Source organism: Procambarus clarkii, chromosome 15 (assembly GCF_040958095.1).
Source record: "Procambarus clarkii isolate CNS0578487 chromosome 15, FALCON_Pclarkii_2.0, whole genome shotgun sequence".
NCBI lineage: Eukaryota > Metazoa > Arthropoda > Malacostraca > Decapoda > Cambaridae > Procambarus > Procambarus clarkii.
This window is the reverse complement of record NC_091164.1, coordinates 46171372-46191929: the sequence shown is the minus strand read 5'-3', so window position 1 is coordinate 46191929 and position 20558 is coordinate 46171372.

Sequence of the window (20558 nt, the reverse complement as noted above, 5' to 3'; positions counted from 1 at the left end):
TTACAACTGCTCAAAGCCCATGGACACATTACAACTGCTCAAAGCTCATGGACACATTGCAAATGTTGAAATGTTACGGACACATTACAACTGCTCAAAGCTTACGGACACATTACAACTGCTCAAAGCTTACGGACACATTACAACTGCTCAAAGCTCATGGACACATTACAACTGCTCAAAGCTTACGGACACATTACAACTGCTCAAAGCTTACGGACACATTACAACTGCTCAAAGCTTACGGACACATTACAACTGCTCAAAGCTCATGGACACATTACAACTGCTCAAAGCTTACGGACACATTACAACTGCTCAAAGCTTATGGACACATTACAACTGCTCAAAGCTCATGGACACATTACAACTGCTCAAAGCTTACGGACACATTACAACTGCTCAAAGCTCATGGACACATTACAACTGCTCAAAGCTCATGGACACATTGCAAATGTTGAAATGTTACGGACACATTACAACTGCTCAAAGCTTACGGACACATTACAACTGCTCAAAGCTTACGGACACATTACAACTGCTCAAAGCTCATGGACACATTACAACTGCTCAAAGCTTACGGACACATTACAACTGCTCAAAGCTCATGGACACATTACAACTGCTCAAAGCTCATGGACACATTGCAACTGCTCAAAGCTTATGGACACATTACAACTGCTCAAAGCTTACGGACACATTACAACTGCTCAAAGCTCATGGACACATTACAACTGCTCAAAGCTCATGGACACATTGCAAATGATGAAATGTTACGGACACATTACAACTGCTCAAAGCTTATGGACACATTACAACTGCTCAAAGCTCATGGACACATTACAACTGCTCAAAGCTTACGGACACATTACAACTGCTCAAAGCTCATGGACACATTACAACTGCTCAAAGCTCATGGACACATTGCAAATGTTGAAATGTTACGGACACATTACAACTGCTCAAAGCTTACGGACACATTACAACTGCTCAAAGCTTACGGACACATTACAACTGCTCAAAGCTCATGGACACATTACAACTGCTCAAAGCTTACGGACACATTACAACTGCTCAAAGCTTACGGACACATTACAACTGCTCAAAGCTCATGGACACATTACAACTGCTCAAAGCTTACGGACACATTACAACTGCTCAAAGCTCATGGACACATTACAACTGCTCAAAGCTCATGGACACATTACAACTGCTCAAAGCTTACGGACACATTACAACTGCTCAAGGCTTACGGACACATTACAACTGCTCAAAGCTCATGGACACATTACAACTGCTCAAAGCTTACGGACACATTACAACTGCTCAAAGCTTATGGACACATTACAACTGCTCAAAGCTCATGGACACATTACAACTGCTCAAAGCTTACGGACACATTACAACTGCTCAAAGCTCATGGACACATTACAACTGCTCAAAGCTCATGGACACATTGCAAATGTTGAAATGTTACGGACACATTACAACTGCTCAAAGCTTACGGACACATTACAACTGCTCAAAGCTTACGGACACATTACAACTGCTCAAAGCTCATGGACACATTACAACTGCTCAAAGCTTACGGACACATTACAACTGCTCAAAGCTCATGGACACATTACAACTGCTCAAAGCTCATGGACACATTGCAACTGCTCAAAGCTTATGGACACATTACAACTGCTCAAAGCTTACGGACACATTACAACTGCTCAAAGCTCATGGACACATTACAACTGCTCAAAGCTCATGGACACATTGCAAATGTTGAAATGTTACGGACACATTACAACTGCTCAAAGCTTATGGACACATTACAACTGCTCAAAGCTCATGGACACATTACAACTGCTCAAAGCTTACGGACACATTACAACTGCTCAAAGCTCATGGACACATTACAACTGCTCAAAGCTCATGGACACATTGCAAATGTTGAAATGTTACGGACACATTACAACTGCTCAAAGCTTACGGACACATTACAACTGCTCAAAGCTTACGGACACATTACAACTGCTCAAAGCTCATGGACACATTACAACTGCTCAAAGCTTACGGACACATTACAACTGCTCAAAGCTTACGGACACATTACAACTGCTCAAAGCTTACGGACACATTACAACTGCTCAAAGCTCATGGACACATTACAACTGCTCAAAGCTTACGGACACATTACAACTGCTCAAAGCTTATGGACACATTACAACTGCTCAAAGCTCATGGACACATTACAACTGCTCAAAGCTTACGGACACATTACAACTGCTCAAAGCTCATGGACACATTACAACTGCTCAAAGCTCGTGGACACATTGCAAATGTTGAAATGTTACGGACACATTACAACTGCTCAAAGCTTACGGACACATTACAACTGCTCAAAGCTTATGGACACATTACAACTGCTCAAAGCTCATGGACACATTACAACTGCTCAAAGCTTACGGACACATTACAACTGCTCAAAGCTCATGGACACATTACAACTGCTCAAAGCTCATGGACACATTGCAAATGTTGAAATGTTACGGACACATTACAACTGCTCAAAGCTTACGGACACATTACAACTGCTCAAAGCTTACGGACACATTACAACTGCTCAAAGCTCATGGACACATTACAACTGCTCAAAGCTTACGGACACATTACAACTGCTCAAAGCTCATGGACACATTACAACTGCTCAAAGCTCATGGACACATTGCAAATGTTGAAATGTTACGGACACATTACAACTGCTCAAAGCTTATGGACACATTACAACTGCTCAAAGCTCATGGACACATTACAACTGCTCAAAGCTTACGGACACATTACAACTGCTCAAAGCTCATGGACACATTACAACTGCTCAAAGCTCATGGACACATTGCAAATGTTGAAATGTTACGGACACATTACAACTGCTCAAAGCTCATGAACACATTACAACTGCTCAAAGCTTACGGACACATTACAACTGCTCAAAGCTCATGGACACATTACAACTGCTCAAAGCTTACGGACACATTACAACTGCTCAAAGCTCATGGACACATTACAACTGCTCAAAACTTACGGACACATTACAACTGCTCAAAGCTCATGGACACATTACAACTGCTCAAAACTTACGGACACATTACAACTACTCAAAGCTCATAGACACATTACAACTGCTCAAAGGTCATGTACACATTACAACTGGAAAAAGCTCACAAGCACATTACAACTGCTCAAAGCTATAATGAACATATAGTGTACTTTAGAATTAGAGGACGAGGTTGCTAATATTGGATGTAGCTAGCTCTCTTGAAATTATGTGACGGAAGGAGAGGACTTCCGTTTAAGACTTGGTAAATTATTACCCAGTCTTAATACTCAATAACATATACTCTACCCTGTATAATAATACTGGGTATATAATTAATCAATCTTAATACTCTATAATATACTCTACACTGTATAATAATACTGGGTATAATAATACCCACTCCTAAACTTACAAAAATATATACGTTATGATATCCGTTTACTGGGTAACACACTGTAAAAAGAGAAGAGAGTAGAGATATATATATATAATGTTACATTAATACCATAATTAAAGCAATTTAAAAGAACGTTACCTCAAGCGGCCAGGAGACAGATTCGTCTGCACAGCAAGGAGCTCAGTCCGTAACTGAGAGTCGTGGCCTTGAGGTCCTTGTCTCACCTGCGATAGAGAGTCGCCCTTTACTTTATACACACCATAATGACAAATATTGTCGTGGTTGTCCAACAGGAAGATCATGTTAACTCGCGAGCTGTGAATAATTTACAATATACTGGCAGCGAACAATGTGTAAACAATTATAACAGCGGCCTAGTGGTCTTCTCGCTGTCTTGGTAATTCATATGAGGTGTGAGTGAGGCGAGGAGATAAGGATGAGATTGGAGAAATGGATGAAGGTGGATGTAGATGAGGGTGTGACATGGATGAGCCTGCGAGACGAGAGTAAGAAAGGGATGAAAGGGTAATTGATGGAGAACACCATGAGGTGGTAGGTGAAGGGTGAAGCGGATGACAAAGGGTGAGGCAGAGGCCACAAGGGGTATACTGGATGACTAGGACGATACGGGGAGATGTGTGTCAAGTTACCAGTCTCCGTGGTGTAGTGGTAAGACACTCGCCTGGCGTTCCGCGAGCGCTTTGTCATGGGTTCGTATCCTGGCCGGGGAGGATTTACTGGGCGCAAATCCTTAACTGTAGCCTCTGTTTAACTCAACAGTAAAATGTGCACTTGGTTGTAAAAACGATTCTTCGCAGCGGGGATCGTATTCCAGGGACCTGCCCGAAACGCTTACGCGTACTAGTAGCTGTACAAGAATGTAACAACTCTTGTATATATCTCAAAAAAAAAAGTGCCACACGAAGATTTGACTGGTTTCCTTTATACTATAGGCTTCCTTCATAATATAAGCTATCTTTTTACCATAAGTTTCCTTTATACAATATGAGTATAACTGACTCCAACTATTGTGTAAAATCAAGTGACAACAGCCTCCTGTTGGGTGAAGCCTACTGCTCATTCCTTCCTTTCCCTCTCCCTTCGGGAGATGATATGGCAAGGGGCAAAATTTACTGAGACTTTAGCTACAGATCAAAAGCACTTTCGTTAATGCAAATAATTCAGTTATATCTAATAACATCGAATAAACAGGAATATCTTAACAGAGAGCCTGCGGGTGCTGTGGCGAGAAACATGAGTGCTGTGGCGAGACACATGAGTGCTGTGGCGAGACACATGAGTGCTGTGGCGAGACACATGAGTGCTGTGGCGAGACACATGAGTGCTGTGGCGAGACACATGAGTGCTGTGGCGAGACACATGAGTGCTGTGGCGAGACACATGAGTGCTGTGGCAAGACACATGAGTGCTGTGGCGTGACACATGAGTGCTGTGGCGTGACAGGAGTGGAGGACACCTGATCCTCACTATGGTCAGGTGGCCACTGATAACTCCGCAAGATCATCACATCTAGACCAAAGAGTCCTCAGAGACCTCTTACAATATCAACACTGTACAAGTCTTCTTCACCCATACGAAGCCGCTTCTAATTTAAATCCATTCAAACCCACTCATATATTTCTTACGCCCGAAATAATTCCGCGATCCAACGTCTATTGTGCAACACAATATTTGATTTTGCATAAATTAACAACCCTGTTTCCAAACCAGCATTTACAGGAAATATTTTAAACTAAACTTGTCCAGTTAGTATCCAATGTCTCGAGTTCTGTTTTGTGGTGATGTATTGAAAACCCTGTTTACCGATTTTTTATTGCATTTTATATATTTATACACTTTAATCATATCACCACTTTATCATCGTCTTATTGGAGAATATTAATTAAGTAATTGGGAAAAGTAATTAATTAAGAAAATGGGAAATTTCGTGTTCCCTTGCAGTACGATTGCCAAAAACAGTGATAGTCCATAACATGACTTCTAGCCAAGTTCTGCTGGAGCACTGCCATTCAGAGCCGAGATCGACACATTGATGGATGAAGAAACTGGTGGAGTGCAGGAAACTAAGAAGGAAGAGCAGACATCAAAGGTCAAGCCGGAAAGCTGTTAAGTTGCTGGGAGAAACAGAAATTCTATCTTTAAAATTGCCATATGCGAGTATTAAGTAGAGACCCCAGACTACCATACACGAGTCTGAAGTACAGTCCCCAGACCATACACGAGTCTGAAGTAGATTCACCAGACCACCATATACGAGCCTCAAGTACAGTCCCCAGACCTCCATATATGAGTCTGAAGTACAGTCCCCAGACCACCATATACGAGTTTGAATTAGAGACCCCAGACCACCATATACCCCAGAAGTGACTCGAACCCTTACTGCTAGGAGCACTGTGCAACTGGTGTACAGGAGACCTTAACCACTCTGTGGGAACCGACCTGTGAGATTTATATATATGTTAATTTATATATTTCGATAGCAATTGGTATGATGTTAAGTGGACTGTATTTCTGCAATAATCTCACAAATCGATCCTTACACATTAGAGGGGGTTTATATTAAATTTATATATATGCAGCCAATCAAACTACAGTATTAACTACATATATTAGTAAATAAATTGGAGGTGCCTTATCTTATTGTACAGCAGGCTTAGTCCAACAGGTATAACTGGGATGTAGACACCAAATTATCCTCGTGTGATGCTAGCTTCCTACAATCAAGTAACTGATGTATCAAGTCTTGCTTCCTCTTCTTGTTCCTGTGAAAGGGCACTAGTTATAAAGCCGGAATCCTAATATGTGACAGCTATATCAGAGAAAACACTGTATATTAAATAATAAGGACCAAGGCTTAATTACCTTTATTAAGAGGCTGGTTCGCGTTAAAACCGGTTCGCCCTTATCTACCTAACATTAACTGGCCAGAAATGATTAGATAAATGGGTTTCGGTAGAACACTTCCCTTGTTTATGTTGACAGCGTGTTGATGATGGTAGAACACTTTGATCTCCATAACAATTCGTCCAAAATAAATTATAGGAGCTGAATTTGCTCCCCTGCGCCTCTGGTCTTCACAAACAATGACTGACCACTCCCTCACCACTGACGCCTTGGCTCTCCTTGTCCAATGTCAATAAGTGATAGAAGGGTCACATTTACTTTATTTTGATACTGATAATTAAGTTAATTTAAATGAGATGATTTTATGATATTAAAAGTCCAAAAACTAATGTATTTAAGAATAATTCCCAACAGAATAGCTAGTGAATTTATAGTACTATGTGGCAATGATATCCCGTTTTCTATTGATGGAAAATTCCACTACAAGCTACATTTTCTAAGGTTAACTTGTGTATACAACACAGCAGCATTATTATCTCCATATTGCATGTAATATTATTAAATGGTGTCGGATTTTCCGACATAATTTCCCGGGGGGGTGCTCACGGGTCGAAGTCCTATTTAGAACAGATGAACACCGATACTCCTCCTTCGAATTATTAGATTAATTTGATGTTAGTAGTTAGTAATCACACATTTGTGCGTCTGTTCGTACAGGACGGATGTCCCGTGCTCGAGTTGCAGGGGTTAGAAGTCTAATGCGATTTCATTTCCCTGTTAACTCTTGAAAGGCTAAAATTATAACCTAAATACATATTATTTAACCTAGAGGACTAAATGTGATCAAGTACTACAGTCAAGTATGATTCAGGGACTGCAGTGAGATCAGTTCCATTAGATATAGCTAGAAGCTTGTTCAGGTAACTTGTCACTGATATATATACACTGAGGCCCATGGAATTTATCTTGATTAAATAATAAATGAATCAGAATCAGTCGTCAGATTTATTGGGGGTTTAATTTAGTTAGTTGATTCAGAGGATTGAATAGTCCATCATTAAAGTCAAGTATGGTTCTGAGACTGCAGTGGGATCAGTGACATTGGTCGCAGTGACTTGTAGCTGTTTAGGCTACTGTTCACTGATTTGCCACTGAGGCCTCATGAACTCATCTTCAGCTTTAAATGATGATATTAACATCAACCTCTGTTGTTATAGTCAGCTGTAATCTCCTTAGTATAATGCTACTGGAGAAATATAATCAGCTGACAAATTTAGATTTCTACTGGTATTATTTATCTGCAGGCATAGCTAGGTCTCCTCAGGCTTGATACTGCGCCTGAGAGTAATTTGCCTCCTGCAGAATTTGCATGGTTATGCCCTGATATTTAGTAGGGCTACCGATGAATCGATGGTAGTAGTCTGTACCTACAAGGATACCGAAGTCGGTGAGGTGATCAGACTTAATATTATCTGCCAATTTTATTCCTCTATTTCTCAGGAATTTGGCTGTTGCTCTCAGACCTTGTACTTGTAGGTCTGCTGGTATTTTGTCCACCACAATGCCTGTACTTGACAGACGTACCTGCCTAAACGTACTGATGGTTGTACCACCTGTTAGACTTGAGGTCCTGTATCTGTTAGAAACCCTGAGATGTTGATTGTCGTCTGGGCTACAGGCCTTAATTGTATGTCATCTGCCAACCTTTTAGTGATATATGTTCTCTGGGACCCTTGGTCAAACAACCCACGGGTATGGACCTTGGCCCTTTTATTCTGGATGGTAATTTGGTCAGTAGGGAAAGTCGCATTACTTTTGGACCCTGCCGATTGGACACTAATTTTCTCTCGCACCTTGCAAAACTGTACTGTGGTGGGAATGCTATCTTCCACCTTGGGTCTTGAATACGTTAATTTCGTATGTTTGCACAGTGTTGCATGGTGCCTACCTCTTCTACACCAGTTGCAGGTGTTGAATTGGGTATCACAATAGTCTATGTTGTGTGACTTGAGACACCTTGAACATCTCCCTAATTCCTGGAGTCGCTTAGTACGAGTGTCTCTGTCTGGATAATTAGCACAACGGTATGTTGAATGTTTCTTTTTGCAGAACATACATGTCCCCCAGCCTACTGCACGTTTGGAAGTTACCGGTTTGGCTGAACTAGTAACAGTAGGCTTGGAGGATTCTGCTGCATTGTCAGATTTTCTGCAACTTGATGTGAGAGAATTGGCTGATGTTTATTTGGGGTAGTTGTTTTACCCTTTAATTGACTATTATTTTCTATTTCTGAAGGCTCGCAAGAGGCTTTAACTTCCTCATTTGCTCGTCGTTTGTTTATGATGGAATGTAAACCTTCAGTGATGTCCTGTACTGTCAGGATGGTGTTATGTTGATGTGCGTATAATTCATCTAGTATATTGCTGGACAATTTTCGTTGAAGGACTACTTTGGTCATCCACTCGCTAGTGGTTATATCAACCTTACGACTGAATGTTCTTATTAGTGACTCAAACTCCATGCTGAAGGACTGTAATGAGTCAGCAGTCTGATCAGGTTGAGGTAAGTCTAGCAATTGTAATACTAGATGTATGACAGTTTTCTCATTGCCAGCATTATCCCTAGGAAAGTGGACTGGAAAATTAGTGCTGTCGTTATCTTCATTTACATTTTCTACTACTGTTTCAGCTTCACCTCTAATTTCAGCTTGGAAGCATGTTAACTTAGTGGCACCAGGTATTAGGTTTTCAAAATCCACAGAGACTGTAGATAAATTGTCTGAGAACTGTTTAATTTCTGGTGGTATAATATTGGGTGAAGCTTTAGTGGGTGAAGCTTTATCCTCGTTGGTTAAAGGATCTAATCTGGCTTGACATTTATTCTCAAAAAGATCCAGATCATCCATAACATTATCTACTTTATTTGATGTACTTGCTATTTGTTCTGATTCAATAATCCTGTGTAAGTGCTCCAACCTGGCTTGAGTTTCTTCTTCATATTGTGCTAGGTCAGACATAATGTTGTCTATTTCTGTTTCTGATAAATTGGTGTTGGCAAGTTCAGCCACATATTTTGCTATTTGGCATTTGATTTGTTCAAATTTACCTGCAGCTGCTTGATAGTAGCTTTCCAGGTCAGCATAATCAACTGGAGATTGTTGTGACAAATCCTCACATATCTTGATCTGTCTTGTTAAGTGGCCTTTAAGAACTGCAAGGGTTCTTTTCATTCTCCCTGCATTATCCATACTGGCTAGTTGGTGAAGCCTTGTGGGGCTTGTACTTGGGTTGCTCACAATGCTGAACAAGTACTAATGGTAGCCTAGGGTAAAATTCTGCAATCACTAGGCTATAATCCTACCACTTCTAGAGGTTAGCACTTAAAATTAATACACATTATATATATATATATATATATATATATATATATATATATATATATATATATATATATATATATATATTCATACTCACTAATGATTTGAGTGATAAACCAGTGTCACTGGAAGTACCTTTAGGCTAGCTCCTCAATTATCACCCTAGGATGGTATAGACACTAATTAACCACTCAAAGGTGTAATGATCATAAGTAAATTATTATATAAACACAACTCAACTCGAGCTGGTAACAATTACACCCAAAATAGGGTCTGCACCATTCATTAATGGTGCTAGGTTGTTCAATGTAGTACAACTAGACTATGGTAATAATGGGACTAGGATGAACAATAAATAGTTCAACTAGTCAATGGTAATACGGGACTAGGTTATCTATAAACACTAGTCAATGTAGATCCTACCCTGTTGTGGGTTGGCAATTGGTAAATATTGTATTGTGAAACTAGAACAATATATAATAAATAATACTCTATTTTGGAGAAATAAAATTCAATATAAGTCATCACATCAACAATGGGTTCGAGATCGACCTCAAGTACAGGTTCTAAATTAAGCAACTGACATATGTGGAGAGCTAGTGTCAAAATTTATATGTTTGTCCTGCACACCGCCCCCATCCAGTGGGCAGCGGTGGATAGGTTACAATCACTTAGTTACTACCTACAGTTAGCAAACTGGGGATATTTGGCTAAAATTTCTGGTAGCAGATAATTTTGAATGAAATATTGACACATCGCTGGAACATTGGTTATAGAATTGTCTCTAAATTCACGTATCTTTTCGCACTCCATCACATAGTGACGGAGGGTGTGCGAATAATTTTGTTGACACAGTTTACATTTGGTCAGGTCTACATCAGCAGATAATGAGAATTCCCAGAGATACTTGTAACCGAGTCTAAGCCGAGCAGTAGTAACATCTAGAAGTCTGCTGATTTTATTGGATGATCCATAGATGTGTGGCTCCTCTTGCATGATAGTATGATGATAGATGGAATTACTAGTGTCAATTTCACTTTGCCTCAGATCTACAAGATCTTGTTGAAGTTCTCGGTGTACTGCTGCTCTCAGATTGCTCATTGACAATCCAAGGTTACACTCAACGGCTCCTTTAAAGGCAGATTCTTTGGCTAACTTATCAGCTCTATCATGCATTCGGAGGCCAACATGAGATGGAGACCACATGAAATGGACTCTGTTACCATCCTTAATAATTTTGTTGTATTTGTGTCTAGCTCATCAAGATTGTAACTTGCTTAGCTAAATGAATTGTGGGGTTCAGTCCCTGAGCCCATTATGTGCCTCTGTAACCCTTTCCACTACCGCCCACAAGATGGGTATGGGGTGCATAATAAATGAACTAAACTAACTTGGAGAAATAATATTCACAATTATTGATGATAGCCTCTTAATTAGTCTCTATGAAACTTCTAATATTATCAAGAAGTATTAAATATTATTAGTGACCTCGCGAAATTAACTCCACAAAATTCATGGATTCCACAAAATTCAAAGGGCACTAGCTATAAAGCCGGAATCCTAATATATGACAGCTATATCAGAGAAAACACTGCATATTAAATAATAAGGACCAAGGTTTAATTACCTTTATTAAGAGGCTGGTTCGCGTTCTAACCAGTTCACCCTTATCTACCTAACATTAACTGGCCAGAAATGATTTGATAAACGGGTTTCGGTAGAACACTTCCCTTGTTTATGTTGACAGCGTGTTGATGATGGTAGAACACTTTGATCTCCATAACACTTCGTCCAAGAGAAATTTTAGGAGCTGAATTTGCTTCCCTGCGCCTCTGGTCTTAACAAACAATGGCAAACAAACAGTGAATTCTTAACTAACATATACATTGCAGTAAGTGTTTAGTATTCTGAGGAACATTTAAGTGATAAGTTTACATTTATACAGTAAAAATGGCAAATGTACCTCAGTTTCCTGCATTTGATCCTGACTGTGACCAGACAAACCTGTCACAGAGGTGGACGAAATGGCTTAAAAGGTTTGAAAAATTGTTGATAGTTTCAGACATTAAAAGTGCTGAAAGAAAGCGTGCCTTTCTACTTCATTATATAGGTGCTGGAGTTTGTGACATCTTTGACACACTGAAAGACACTGGTGGTGCCAAAGATTATGACATTGCCAAAGCCAAATTAACTGAGCACTTCAAACCAAGACAAAACACTTCAATGGAAATTATGCATTTCTGGAGTGCAAAACAACACTCTAATGAAACTGTGGATCATTACCACACACGTCTGCAGGGTTTAGCAGCCCATTGTGAGTTTGTTGATGTTGACAAAAAAATCAAAAAGCAAATAATTGAAACATGCACTTCTACACGTCTCCTTCGAAGAGCTCTAGAACTTGTTGATGATGAAAGTTCTCTTACCAAGATACTGGATATGGCTCCTCGAATGGAAGATGCTGCACGTGATGCTCGTGTCATGGAGTGCAGTGCCAACAACGGTTCTGCCACTGTTACTAACAGTGATGCGGTTCGTAGGGTTCGGGGAGGACACCGTGATCAAAGAAGATATCATGGCAAACCTAACAGCAAATTGAGCCGAGAACCACATCACAACTAGGGTCATGAAACAAGACTCAAGCAGTCACAACGACCCACTTCAGAGGGTGTCAACAATAAATGTTACAATTGTGGAGGAGACTACCCACACCAAGGTAATGTTTATCCTGCTCAAGGTAAGAAGTGCTATGAGTGTGGAAAACTAGGTCATTTTGGTGCTATGTGTCGTTCCGCACTCAAGAAACCAGTCAGTGAATAAAAGCACTGTATGAGGATCAGGTTCAGTGAATAAACGCACTGTACGAGGATCAGGTCATAGGGGTCGAGGTGGTAAACGCAATATTGCACCTCATATCAAAAATGTTAATAATGCACGAGACAACATGTCATTACAACCAGTCTCGAATGACAGTGAATGTGATTATATTTATGGAGTACAAGCAATCACAGAATGGAATGATCTTCCAAACAACCCAGACACTATAGTATACATTGCTGGTATTTGTCTCAAAGTTCTCATTGACACTGGATCAAACATTGACACCATTGCTGAGTGCCACTATGAGAAATTTAAAAAAACAGTTCCCAAAGCTTGAGAACCTTAATGGCAAAGCCACTGCCTATGCTTCAAAGGTAACCTTGCCAGTGATTGGAACTTTCACTGCAGAGATTAAGTCAAAGAGTGCAATGCTCATTACTACATTCAATGTTGTTAGGAATGCAAAGGAGTCTCTACCCAGTTACAAGACATCAAACAAATTAGGGCTACTTCAGCTTTCTAATGCTCTAGCAGTGGAATCTGCAAACAATGCTGATGCTATTGTTGCTGAATTTTCTGATCGATATGAATCCATAGGTTGTTATACTGATAGCAAAGTACATCTGTATATGAACCCAGATGTAATTCCAGTTGCCCAACCTCATCGCCGACAGCCATTCCATACTCGCAAGAAAGTCGATGCCGAACTGGATAGGCTGATGGAACTAGATATCATTGAATCAGTAACAGGCCCAACACCATGGGTAAGCCCAATTGTCACTCCTCCAAAGCCGATGAATCCAGATGAGATACGCATCTGTGTGGACATGCGTGTTCCCAACAAGGCAATAATGCGTGAACGCCATCCTACACCCACTGTAGATAATATGATCTACCACCTGAATGGTGCAACTGTATTCAGCAAGTTAGATTTGAACAAGGGCTATCATCAGCTTGAACTTGATGATGAGAGTCGCTTCATCACAACGTTTACGACACATCGAGGTCTGTATAGGTACAAGCGCCTGAGTTTTAGTATTAACAGTGCTGCTGAGGTATTCCAGCACATCATCAGCCAGGTATTGCAAGATATACCTAATGCTGACAACATGTCTGATGACATCATTGTTTATGGCCGTACCCAAGCTGAACACGACAAAGCTCTTTGTGCAACATTGCAACGCTTACGAGAAAAGAATCTGACGCTAAGCCGAGCAAAGTGTGAGTTCAATCAACATAAAATTGAATTCTTTGGACATGTACTTAGTGACAAAGGTCTGTCTCCAGGTCCTAAGAAAGTTGCAGATATAAAGAATGCTGCACCTCCTTCAACATCCACTGAAGTACATAGTTTTCTGGGAATGGCAAACTACTGTTCTCGCTTCATTCCAGATTTTGCTACCATTGCGAAACCTCTACGTGAGCTTCCTGAAGAAAAATGCATCATGGTACTGGAGTGATATCGAGCAAAATGCATTTGATGCTATGAAAGATGCACTAGTAGAGAATGCGACTGCTGCGTACTTTGATCCATCAATGGACACTGAGTTAACGATGGATGCTAGTCCTGTTGGTTTAGGTGCTGTTTAGCCCAACACAAACCTGGTCAAACCAGATTCCAGAGTAGTAATTGCCTACGCCAGCCGTTCTCTCACAGATGTTGAGCAACGATACAGTCAGACAGAGAAGGAAGCTCTTGCTCTTGTATTGAACACTTCAATGTGTATCGAAGCTGTGAACCGAAGCTGTGAACACTTCAATGTGTATCTGCTTGGTGCACCCTTCACCACGATAGTCACTGACCACAAACCGTTGGAGACCATCTTCAATAATCCAAAGTCCAAACCACCAGCTCGCATTGAGAGATGGGCTCTTCGTCTGCAACCATACAACTTCACTGTGAAATACAAGCCGGGTGCAGGCAATCCTGCTGATTACATCAGTCGACATCCTGCCAACAGTTTCACCACCACCAAGCATCAGCAAGTTGCCGAGGAATATGTACACTCTGTAACCTGTGACGCAGTCCCGCCCACGGCCCTTGTGGATTTGTTCATTTGATGCATCACGTTAGTGTGATCTCTGTGTGTGATGATGTAAGGGCGAAGAGGGAGAACGGCCTATTGATATAGCTCGGGTGCAGGGGGGGGGATGTGTAAAATCCTGGTTTGTGCCTCGGAGAGGCTACGGGATCCAGTAAGTTCAGTAGAACTTCGGTTTCAACCCGTTTACCCTGTCGTAGCTCAGTCAATTAAGGCAGTGTCTGGGATGCTCCCGGACGCAGGTTCGAATCCTCGTCACGGCCCTTGTGGATTTGATGCATCACGTTAGTGTGATCTCTGTGTGTGATGATGTAAGGGCGAAGAGAGAGATCGGCCTATTGACATAGCTCGGGTGCAGGGGGGGGTTGTGTAAAATCCTGGTTTGTGCCTCGGAGAGGCTACGGGATCCAGTAAGTTCAGTAGAAGTTCGGTTTCAACCCTTTTACCCTGTCGTAGCTCAGTCGATTAAGGCAGTGTCTGGGATGCTCCCGGACGCAGGTTCGAATGCTCGTCACGGCCCTTGTGGATTTGTTCATTGGAGAGTGCTTGATGGTAGTCACTTGATGATCACTCACGTTATCCAGAAGTAGAAATCATCACTTCCACATCTGCAAAGGCCACATCCCGAAACTCGACAAGATCTTTTCAAACATTGGCATTCCTGAAGTTGTCAGGACAAACGATGGACCACCATTCAATGGACAAGACTTCGTCAACTTTGCTGAGCATATTGGATTCAAACACCGCCGTGTGATGCCACTACATCCTCAAGCAAATGGAAGAGTCGAGAGATTCATGCAACTTCTCATGAAAGCGGTACGCTGTGCTCATAGCCGAAGGACGATCCTGGAAACAAGCTATGTATGCTTTTCTCAGGAACTACCATGCAACACCGCAATGGAACACTGGGCCAGTCGCCTGGCGAACTATTATTTGGACGTCCTATGAGGATCGCACTACCCTGTCTTGCCAGCCGAGATAATGGATAAACGTCTCGCTCAGAAGGATGCACTAGCCAAGGGCAAAATGAAAATTGATCATGATCACGTGCAAAGGAACAATTCATAAAGGTTGGAGACACCGTTCTAGTTAAAAAGAAAAAAAAAGAGGGAAAGCTAGATATGCCGTATGATACAAAACCATATAAAGTGATTAGTGTAAAAGGAACTATGGTAACAGCGAGTAATAGATATCATAGTATAACATGTAATATGGCTTATTTCAAAGTGATTCCAACTAGTATAGAAAATGATGAAGTGCAAAGTCGTACAAACGATAAAGAAAAAATGACTTATAACTCAATAAACAATTCATCAAGGGATATTCTTGAAATTAAGGACTCTCGTCCTAAACGTCACATGTTAAACGCCCTACGCGATTTGATGATTAATTGTGTTCTAATGTAATGCAAAGTTTTAATGATTATGCTAAATTAAATTTAATATTGTTCGAATAATGCACATCTCTCTTTCAATATTTTGTAACTTTGTTGTACAGGTTCTTTCATATTTGTTTAACATTGCATTTGTATTTTTAACATTGAAATACTGACTGGTAAAGATTAAGTTGTTTAAATTCGTTCTGTGCTTAATTAATGTTAAATGTATGCAACATCTTTTGATATGTTAATAACTTACTTTGTGTCAATAACTTTGCTTTGTGCTACAAGCATGGTAGACATCCTGTATTCATTCTTTTTAAAGAAAAGGAGGGATGTCATGTTCATAGAAAATGGCACCATCCGTTTGTATGTGCTGCGGTTCAGACGCCAGCAGTAGAGGTAAACAACAAGAAAGCGAACAGGACACCCACCAGGTTGGAAGCTGCTAGTCATGTATCAGTTTAAGTATTAAAGTCAGTAACCAAGCAATTGCTTAATATCAACCCTACAACCAAGACTTCTTCAGCAACACACAACACCACATTAATCACGTGGGGTGAATTAAAAACAGGTTGTAATTTAGGTTTGAGTATTGTAGTTGCAATCCAACCTAGATTGGTAACCATTTCAGAAAAGGCAGAGACCGAAGTTGATATAACCCAGTTGCACGGTAAAATCAAAGGTGAAAAATTAAAATGACACTATACCTTTCTTTGCTTTTCGATATCATAACCTAAGAGCAAGAGACCAGGTAGTTGACATAGTAGACATTTTCCTCCATCATAATCATTATGATTAACGAGTGATTTATATATCTGTCTGCAGTATTTGTGGAAATTGGTAACTATTTGAAAAAAAAAAACCTTGGTGTCGTGTAGTGGGAAGTAATAATAATCATACTTATTATTGTTCAGGGTATTATTACACCAAGACCAACTATCATAGGAAAAAGGCATGTTAGTAAAAGCACATTCTTTTAAATAATTTTCTTCTTTTTGACATTTTAAACATTATTTAAATTTTAAGGATATATTTTTGGTAATAGTTTATTGTAAAAACTTGGTCATTATCGAGGATCAAATAATGTTTCAGACCGATAAAAAAAAATAACGCAACCATAATTGTGGTTAATATAATTAAAAAATGAGGGGATGACCATTTTGATTTGCTACTGCATTATGAGAAATGTGTAGGTAATGTAATCGTTAATTCAAAAAATAATATTTATTACTTTGGGATTTCTGATTGATGAAGATGACAGTGAAGAAGACATTGATATTGTTAAGTCATTTATTTTACATTATTATTTTTAATACAAAAATAGAGCTCAGTAGAACTCCAGATTGCAATCTTTTTTACCATGTTATGGCCTAGTTGGCTAGGGCGTGTGCCTGGGAACACTCACTGTATAGGTTCGAACCCGCATCACGGCGCCTATGAACTTTCTCAATGACACTATATGATTATATATATATATATATATATATATATATATATATATATATATATATATATATATATATATATATATATATACACATATATATATACACATTATATATATAATGTGCGTAATTGTTAATAATTGTGTATATATATATATATATATATATATATATTATATATATATATATATATATATATATATATATATATATATATATATATATATATATATATATATATATATAACTCCCAGGAGCAACGCCGAACATGACCATCAACGACCGGACATGTCCGGTCGTGATGGTCAAGTGGATTAAGGCGTCTTGTACATACCAGTTGCGTTGCTCCTGGGAGTATGGGTTCGAGTCACTTCTGGGGTGTGAGTTTTCAGTTGCATATCGTCCTGGGGACCATTCAGGCTTGTTCGCATTTGTGTTCCTCACGTGTGCCCCAAAGAATGAGGTGATTTGGTAAAATGCTATGCCCAAGATTACTATCCGAGTGCCGGCGGTGGGGGTGGTTCAAATAGCTTCGGCTATCACCTCATTTTGTCCGGTCGTGATGGTCAAGTGGATTAAGGCGTTTTGTACATACCAGTTGCGTTGCTCCTGGGAGTATGGGTTCGAGTCACTTCTGGGGTGTGAGTTTTCAGTTATATATATATATATATATATATATATATATATATATATATATATATATATATATATATATATATATATATATATATATATATATATATATATATATATATTATTAAATATGACCGAAAAAGTAAGATTAATAATTCTAACACGAATTTTCTCAATCTTTCGTACATTTCTTTTCACTGTTGGAGGTAATTCAAAATCAATTCTCCAAAATTCATTTTTATTTCTAGTCTGACGCGACACTTGAGCGCGTTTCGTAAAACTTATTACATTTTCAAAGACTTTACACATACACAACTGAGTAGAACTTACATATCTCCGATTTGTTTATATCTACATTTGAGTGAGGTGGATGGGGTGAGGTGGTATTTAATAGGGTATTAATTTCATCAACACAAGACAGAACACGAAACAATGGGTATTGAAATGGAAGTGATTGTAGAAAGCCTATTGGTCCATATTTCTTGATGCTTCTATATTGGAGCGGAGTCTTGAGGTGGGTAGAATATAGTTGTGCATTAATTGGCTGTTGATTGCTGGTGTTGACTTCTTAATGTGCAGTGCCTCGCAAACGTCAAGCCGTCTGCTATCGCTGTACCTATCGATGATTTCTGTGTTGTTTACTAGGATTTCTCTGGCGATAGTTTGGTTGTGGGAAGAGATTATATGTTCCTTAATGGAGCCCTGTTGCTTATGCATCGTTAAACGCCTAGAAAGAGATGTTGTTGTCTTGCCTATATACTGGGTTTTTTTGAGCTTACAGTCCCCAAGTGGGCATTTGAAGGCATAGACGACGTTGGTCTCTTTTAAAGCGTTCTGCTTTGTGTCTGGAGAGTTTCTCATGAGTAGGCTGACCGTTTTTCTGGTTTTATAGTAAATCGTCAGTTGTATCCTCTGATTTTTGTCTGTAGGGATAACGTTTCTATTAACAATATCTTTCAGGACCCTTTCCTCCGTTTTATGAGCTGTGGAAAAGAAGTTCCTGTAAAAATACTGTAAAATTATATAGTTATATATATACCCTGTGGAGAAGTTGTACCTAATGTGGCACAGCCTAATTATCGAATCGTGATGATTAACCTCCTTTAACCTATTGTCTGCCCTCGAATATTAAATATTACGCATGTGATTAATATTTAAGGTTAAACTAACTTCCTTCTGAATAAGTATCGAATCAAAGATTTATCAACAGAAAAATGGGAAGAAGTTTGTTTCCTAAAAGTTTAAATATTTTTTTCTGACTCACATGTTGAAATCAAATTTCTGATGTGTATATAAAATTAGAGAGAGGGAAGGGATATTCTATATTTTGACGTTTCTGATGATTAATAATTCTTTGTCACTACTGGATGGGAGGGAGAATTAAATGAGAAGAGGAAGTTAGAGGCCCTACAAGTGTGGAGTAAACTCAACCACCAATATTATATCCACAGCTACCACCACATCATCTATCCTAATGTAATATTTTCATTAAAATCCTCATGATTTAAAATATCATCCCACGAATTTGCATAGACATAACAAAATGTTAAATAGTTAAATTCGCTTTTATTTCACCGGTATCAGTTGTAAATTTTATTTTTAATTTAGATGACTGCTTATTTTTTGTTAGTAAACCTGCTTCCACATATGAATTTACATGATATAAATTCATTGGTTGTGGTTTATTATTATTATTATTATTAGTATTAGTATTATTATTATTAGTATTATTATTATTAGTATTAGTATTATTATTTTCTATTATATATAAATTTGCATGTTTCACATTTGCCTCACTATACAATTTTTGAATTAAAATACTCACGCAAGCAGTAATATTTGTCATATCTTGATTGAAAGGTGAGGAATAGAATGATGGAGGAAAAGTATAGAAGTTTGTATTAGTTATATTTACTAAATCAGGTATAGTTTGCCCATATATATACTGCATATTAATGTTTTTTAAATATATATAATGAGAAAACAGCTTTTAATAAAACTGGGTTTTAGGCTATAAATCTCAAAAGGATAGAGTGCCTTAGGCTAAAATCTTAAATTTACTGATATCACGTTCTTCAACTTGTTTACGTGGAAAATGTCTCAGTGAACAAGTGCTTCCCCGCTCCCTATCCTCCAACAGTGTGCTTAAATTAGCTGACCGACCGTTTGATGAGATTTCCCGCTTAGTGCTTGGTAAAAATATTGATTTGCTTAAATTAGAAGTACGGGAATGTTTTAAAGTGTTGAACAGCCATAAGTACTCATTTTCACAAGCTGTACCTTTGGAATGGAATCGCCCGATGATGGATTATTGTTACACCGCTATGAGATCTGCCTGCAGGAATGTAAGTACAAACCTTGATTCAAAATTAAATAAGCTTATTCAACAAAGTGATTGGAATAAACACGCCAAAACGGACTTCGTTATTAATCTCTCTAGTAAACAACTTGATAATGATACGATGACTGCTCTTGGTAACGGTCTGAATTTCTCCATATCGAATAAAGATG